Genomic DNA, 7,500 nt, shown 5'->3' with positions numbered 1-7,500 from the left:
GCATGCCAATGACATGCCAAGCCTCGCAAAATGTCGACCATGGCATGTCCATGACATGCCAATGACATGTCAAGACTCGCAAAATGTCGACCGTGGCATGCCAATGACATGCCAAGCCTCGCAAAATGTCGACCATGACATGTCCATGGCACGCCAATGACATGTCAAGACTCGGAAAATGTCGACCATGGCATGCCAATGACATGCCAAGCCTCGCAAAATGTCGACCATGGCATGTCCATGACATGCCAATGACATGTCAAGACTCGCAAAATGTCGACCGTGGCATGCCAATGACATGCCAAGCCTCGCAAAATGTCGACCATGACATGTCCATGGCACGCCAATGACATGTCAAGACTCGGAAAATGTCGACCATGGCATGCCAATGACATGCCAAGCCTCGCCAAATGTCGACATTGGCATGTCAAATGCCGACCATGGCATGCCAATGACATGCCAAGCCTCGCATCTTGGCACTCAAAAAACTCGCTGCTAGCCTCGCCACTAGCCTCGCTTCCTGTCGACAGGAAGCGAGGCTAGCGCCCACTCTGACATGCCAAATTGCACAGCAGGCATGTCGAAAATCTTCAAACAATGTCAAGTCCCATTTTTATTGATAATTTCCCCGCACAACCCGCACCATATAGTTAGTATATGATTTTTAGAAGGTCCTTGAACTTACGGATTTGAAAAATCTCGCACCGATTTTTTTTTACGATTTTTCCAATTTCCCGACTTCAAAAAATAAAATAAAATACTTGCCATGCTCAAAAAAGTCTGAATTTTTTTCTGAAAATCTCTTGCATCTATATGTACATCCCTGCAAAAAATCTCGTTCAAATTCCAAGCCATGAGTTTTTCACGGCCCAATATGACTCCTCGCGAAAACTGATGTCTCCTCCTGGCAGTGCCATAACAGCATAATATGCTATATAGGGGGGTGGTGCTCCCTGCATGTCAAAAATCCCAAGCATGGCATGCAGGCTGCACCATCGGTCTAGGGATGACATTCCCGCACATCATAACGTGTTGCCTCGGAATATATGATGTGTCGGGTTTGGGACATTCCCGCCCATGGTGGCGGCGACGGTGGCGGTCCCCCTCCGCCGCCGCCGCCACCATGGGTGCGTTTTCAAAATTTTTTTTTTTTTTTTTTAAATTTTTTCAAATGTTTTGAAATGTTTTGAAATGTTTTCAAACAAAACAAAAATGTTTTCGTTTTCAAAATTAAAAGGGGGACAAAATGGTTTTAATCGGGGTGGGAAAAAACGTTTTGAAAAATAGCGGGTTGGGAAAAATGTTTTCTCTTTAAACTTTTGGGGTGGGTTTGTTTTCTTTTGCTTGGGAGCGGGTGTTTTTTTCGACATGCATGTTTTCAACCCTCGGTTGCCCTCGGATTGTTGGATATTAGGGAGGGTTCGGCTTCGGATGAACCAATGCGCAGGCTTCTCCTAGGCGTGCTAGTGGGCGCACGGCAATGCAGTCCATGGACGTTTGTTTTCCGAAGGGCTCGCCCAGTTCACTAGCATGTCGAAGATTTGTCTTCGCGGCGGCGATGAAGAAGTTTGTCCCTCTCTTTCGGTTGTCCCTGTTGCGGAGCTTTGTAATCAGCAATGCTCGGGCTTGTTCTTGGCAATGCTAGTGTCGGTTCGGCTTAGTGTGGTCCGAAAGGGCCCTCGCAGTGCACTAGCATGTTTGAGCACGAGTTCGTGCGGCGGTGGTGAAGAAGCTTGTCCCTTGTTTGACGGTCAAGAGGGGTTCGAAAACAAAGTTCGTGCTTGTTCTAGGCGTGCATAGATAAGGGGTTGGTGCTATGTGTTAGGTCCTTCCCAACCCACGTTGCATGTCGAAAGCGAGTTCGTGCGGCGTCGACGAAGCTTCTCGGTAGCCGTTGAACTATTCGATCGTACCTGTTGCCTTCGTATGTGTTTTCATGCCTAGCGGTGCGGCTCGGCTCCTACCCGGCGTATCTGCACTCGAGACGCATCCCTTTGTAGGGATAGTCGAGACGTGTTTTTCGTTGGGCGGTGCTGGGTTTAGCTAACGTGACGGCGTATGAGTGGTAATTGGGTTGTATTCGACGGCAGGCTCCGTGCTTCGGCATCGAACTGTCGTCTCGTACCCCGCTTCATTGACGCGTCAAGATTCGTCCTGCGCGCAAGATGGGTTTCTGTTCTGGCTACCTATTGCGAAGGAATGCTGCCTCTCGTCGTCCCTTTCCTCCTCTTGCTGGCCTTGCCGGCGGGAGGACGACATCGTGGCGGTGCTCGTGTCCCGGACGAGCCGCACTCGTTGCGGTGCAGTTTCGGTGCTCGAGTTTCCGGTCGACATCTCGGATGCGGAACGCTGAAGGGGCGGTGGGTCTTTACGGCCTCCGACCGTCCGATCGAAGCCTTGTCGCTTGATACGTACGACTGTCGTGCCCGTCGCGAGCCGTCGACCGTCAAGGTCGTCGGTCTCGTGCGGCGCCGGCGTCGAAGAGGAATGCTACCTGGTTGATCCTGCCAGTAGTCATATGCTTGTCTCAAAGATTAAGCCATGCATGTGTAAGTATGAACAAATTCAGACTGTGAAACTGCGAATGGCTCATTAAATCAGTTATAGTTTGTTTGATGGTACCTGCTACTCGGATAACCGTAGTAATTCTAGAGCTAATACGTGCAACAAACCCCGACTTCTGGAAGGGACGCATTTATTAGATAAAAGGTCGACGCGGGCTCTGCCCGTTGCTCTGATGATTCATGATAACTCGACGGATCGCACAGCCATCGTGCTGGCGACGCATCATTCAAATATCTGCCCTATCAACTTTCGATGGTAGGATAGTGGCCTACCATGGTGGTGACGGGTGACGGAGAATTAGGGTTCGATTCCGGAGAGGGAGCTTGAGAAACGGCTACCACATCCAAGTGTCACAGACCGCATGTTAAAAAAACAAAGAAAATGCCCAAGACATCATATATCTAAGCCCATGAAGCCATGTCTTCATGGAAGCTTCTGGAACGTCCCGGAGAAATCAAGAACGTGGCGGAGCATTCAAGATAATCTAGGGCATTCCGGAACATTCCACACAAGTGTACATATTTAAGCCTCACCTAGAATAATCTAGATTAGGCAAGTTGTATCTAGAACTATGCTAGATATTTTTGGATGTAAGTGGGGGATTCTAGAACCCTCCATTGAGGAGGTGACTTAGGCCTATAAATAGGAGGTAAGGCCATTTGGCCAAACCATCCAAGAATCCAAGAATTGTAAGCAATTGTAAAGTTCTCTTAAGTTTCAATACAAAGCTTCCTTTCTCCCATCTTCTAAGTGATCTTAGCATTCTCCAAGCTATCTTAGCTTTCTTTGTGATTCGATCCGGGGAAGCGAGGCTTCGAAGGCTTACTTAGCTTGTTCATCGAGGTATTCAAGTCTAAGTGCCGCACGGGCGGAAGGCTTAAAGAGTCATCCCGTGACAGCTGGTATCAGAGCCAAGCTCGTGAATCACTTGAAGGAAAGTAGGATATGGCAAGTGGAGAGATGGTGTCCGGAGTCTCCGACCAAAGGGAGCGTACTGCCGAGGTCCAAGACGTTGCCAAGAGCAAGCCAAAGTTAAAGGACTTGCAAGCATCGATGGAGACCATGGAAGAGCGACTCGAGAAGGTGGAACGAACCATACTCGAGTTCGATACTCGACTTGATGAGGACGTTGTCGACAAGGAGGAAATCCAAACCATGGTGGACAATGGTAAGGATGAACTGCGTGGCTTGGTGGAAGGGCTACGAGATGAGCTCCTTGGCGCCCTCAACACCATGGCAGACAAGATGCGGAGGGAAGTCCAGGTTCACCTTGACAACATAGAGGCAAGGTTTGTGGCGCTTCAAGAAGAAATAAAGGACACAAGGGAACTTAAGGGAGATGTGGCGTTTTGTAAAGAAGCAGTCGTGAAGCAATTCGTGCAAGGGTCGAGGGAAATCAAGGCGTTGGACTCCAAGGTAATCGACTCCTTTAAACCCAAATCCTATAATGGGAAGAGGGAAGCAAAGGAGCTCGACACATTCGTGTGGAACGTGGAGCGATACTTCAAGTACCTGAAGCTTGAAGATGACGAGTCCAAAATCTCGACGGCAACCATGTTCTTAGCCGACAATGCCCTTATGTGGTGGCGTCGTCGGAGCATGGAGATTGAGCAAGGTACGTTCTCCGTCACCACTTGGGATGAATTTAAGAAAGATCTTATGTTGCACTTCTATCCCCAAAATGCCAAGTACGAAGCCAAAGAGAAACTAAGGTGGCTCAAGCAAACGGGGAGCGTCAAAGACTATGTCAACGCCTTCGTGAGCTTGTTATTCGAGGTGCCCAACATGTTAGAGGAAGACAAGCTCATGTACTTCCTGAGTGGACTGCAAAATTGGGCAAAACTCGAACTACAAAGGAGACACGTGCAAACATTGTCTGATGCCATTGCCGCCGCCGAATCCTTGATTGAGTTTAAATCAAGCCACCAAGGTGATTCCAAATCCACAGGGAAGAGGGGTAACCATGAGAGAAGTGGGGGAGAACACAAGCCGAAGGATAAGGCCGAGACAAGCAAACCGAAGGAGAAGAAAGCCGATAAGCATGACAAAGGCAAGGGTAAGTCTTGGCAACCCACTTGTTACCTATGCGACGGCCCTCACATGATGCGAGATTGCCCACAAAAGAAGGCCCTTAAGGCCATGGCCTTCAAGGAGGACAAGGCCGAGGAGAGTAACGATGCAACGATGGGATGCATCCGTCTACTGAATGCCATCCAGACAACCCTCCCACAACCTAAGGCTCAAGTTGGGGGAGGATCATTGTTCGTCGACGTCAAGACTGGTGACAAGACGACGCGTGTGTTGGTGGACACGGGAGCAACACACAACTTCATGACGTCGGAGGAAGCCACAAGACTTGGCCTCCGAGTCACCAAGGAGCCCGGTAGCGTGAAGACGGTAAATTCCGCTGCCACCCCCATTGTTGGAGTTGCGCGCAATGTACACGTAGACATTGGCACATGGAAGGGAACAATCGACTTCACCGTAGTCAAGATGGACGACTATGGCGTAGTCATTGGGTTAGAGTTCATGGACAAGGTACGAGCCTTTCCCATTCCATTCTACAATATCTTCTGTATCCTATCCGACGGAAGACAACCTTGCCTGGTGCCATTGGAAAGGCAAGCCAAGAAGTGTACCCAGCACTTGTCGGCAATTCAATTTGCCAAGTCTTGGAAGAAAGGCGAGGCCACATTTCTTGCAACCCTAATGTTGAATGAAGGGGAGGAGAAGCACGGGCCTTTGCCGAAACAAGTGGAAGACGTCCTTGTGGAGTTTGCGGACGTGATGCCTAAGGAACTGCCAAAGAAGTTGCCACCAAGGAGAGAGGTCGACCATGCAATTGAGTTGGAGCCTGGTGCTAAGCCTCCCTCCAAATCACCTTATAGGATGTCGCCACCCGAGTTGGAGGAATTGAGGAAGCAACTCAACGAGCTGCTTGATGCTGGCTACATCCAACCCTCCAAGTCCCCATATGGTGCACCTGTCTTGTTCCAACGCAAGAAAGAAGGTAGCCTAAGGTTGTGCATCGACTATAGAGCATTGAACAAGATTACCATCAAGAACAAGTACCCACTTCCGTTGATCGCCGACTTATTCGATCAACTTGGTGAAGCAAGGTACTTCACAAAATTAGATCTTCGATCGGGATACTACCAAGTGAGGATAGCCCCTGGAGACGAATCGAAGACGGCGATGGTGACCAGATATGGAGCGTTCGAGTATAAAGTCATGCCATTTGGTCTAACCAATGCCCCCTCAACATTCTGCACATTGATGAATAAGGTATTCCATCCTTATCTTGACAAGTTTGTCGTGGTTTACATTGATGATATCGTTGTCTATAGCAAGACATTGGAGGAGCACGTCAAGCACTTGCGCATAGTGTTCAAGACCCTTCGGGAGCATGAACTCTATGTCAAGAAGGAGAAATGCTCCTTTGCCACAAAAGAAGTAGAATTTCTTGGCCACAAGATAAAGGAGGGGAAACTTATGATGGAAAAGGGCAAGATCAAGGCCATTCAAGAGTGGGAACCGCCGACCAAGGTACCAACACTACGATCCTTTCTGGGGCTAGCCAACTACTATCGGAGATTCATAAAAGGGTATTCAGCTATAGCGGCACCCTTAACAGACCTTCTTAAGAAAAACAAGGCATGGGAATGGACGGACCGGTGTCAAGAGGCCTTTGAGAGGTTGAAGAAGGCCCTAATGGAGGAGCCTGTACTAAGGTTGCCCGACCTTAGTAAGCCATTCGAGTTGCACACTGATGCTTCCGACTTTGCCATAGGAGGAGTGTTGATGCAAGAGGGACATCCGATAGCCTATGAAAGTCGCAAGCTAAACAATGCCGAGAAGAGGTACACGACCCATGAAAAGGAGATGACCGCCATCGTCCATTGCCTTAGAGTTTGGAGGCATTACTTGCTTGGTACCCCATTCATCATCAAGACGGACAACGTTGCCACTAGCTACTTTCAAACCCAACAAAAGCTCACACCTAAGCAAGCAAGGTGGCAAGAGTTCTTAGCGGAGTTTGATTACAAGCTAGAGTATAAGCAAGGAAAGGAGAACGTGGTGGCCGATGCTCTAAGTAGACGAGTAGAGTTAATGGCTACGGTACTCAAGCCGCAAAGCCATCTCTTGGACCGTGTCCGAGAAGGTTTATCACATGACGTCCAAGCCAAGAACATTGTGGAGTTTGTCAAGGATGGGAAGACAAGAAGGTTTTGGCTTGAGGACGGCTTGCTATACACCAAGGGCAAGCGGATCTATGTCCCAAAGTGGGGAAGCTTAAGGAAAGAAATCCTTAAGGAGTGCCATGACTCAATGTGGGCAGGACATCCTGGCACTCACCGCACGTTGGCTTTGGTGAGCGATGCTTATTATTGGCCACAAATGCGAGATGATGTAGATTCATACGTGAAGACTTGTCTTGTGTGCCAACAAGACAAAGTGGAACAAAAGCAACCGGGAGGACTGTTGGAACCACTTCCCACCCCATCAAGACCATGGGAATGTTTAACCATGGATTTCATCACACATTTGCCCAAGTCTGATGGATGTGGATCTATCTTCGTCGTGGTCGATAGATTCACCAAGTATGCCACTTTCATACCCGCACCTGTGGAGTGCACAGCCGAAGTAGCTGCACGCTTGTTTTTAAAGCACGTGGTGAAGTATTGGGGAGTTCCGAGAAGCATAGTCAGTGATCGAGATGCTCGCTTCACGGGTAGATTTTGGAAGGAGCTCTTCAAACTACTTGGCTCGAAGTTAGACTTCTCCACAGCTTTTCATCCCCAAACTGATGGACAAACGGAGCGGGTTAATGCATTGTTGGAGACTTATTTGCGGCACTATGTTAGTGCCAATCAACGAGATTGGGCTAAGTTACTTGATGTTGCCCAATTCTCTTATAACTTGCAACGTTCGGAG

The sequence above is a fragment of the Malus sylvestris genome, chromosome 13, assembly GCF_916048215.2.
Source record: "Malus sylvestris chromosome 13, drMalSylv7.2, whole genome shotgun sequence".
Classification (NCBI taxonomy): Eukaryota; Viridiplantae; Streptophyta; class Magnoliopsida; order Rosales; family Rosaceae; genus Malus; species Malus sylvestris.
The sequence above is the reverse complement of the archived record's forward strand: the minus strand, read 5'-3'. Positions refer to the sequence as shown.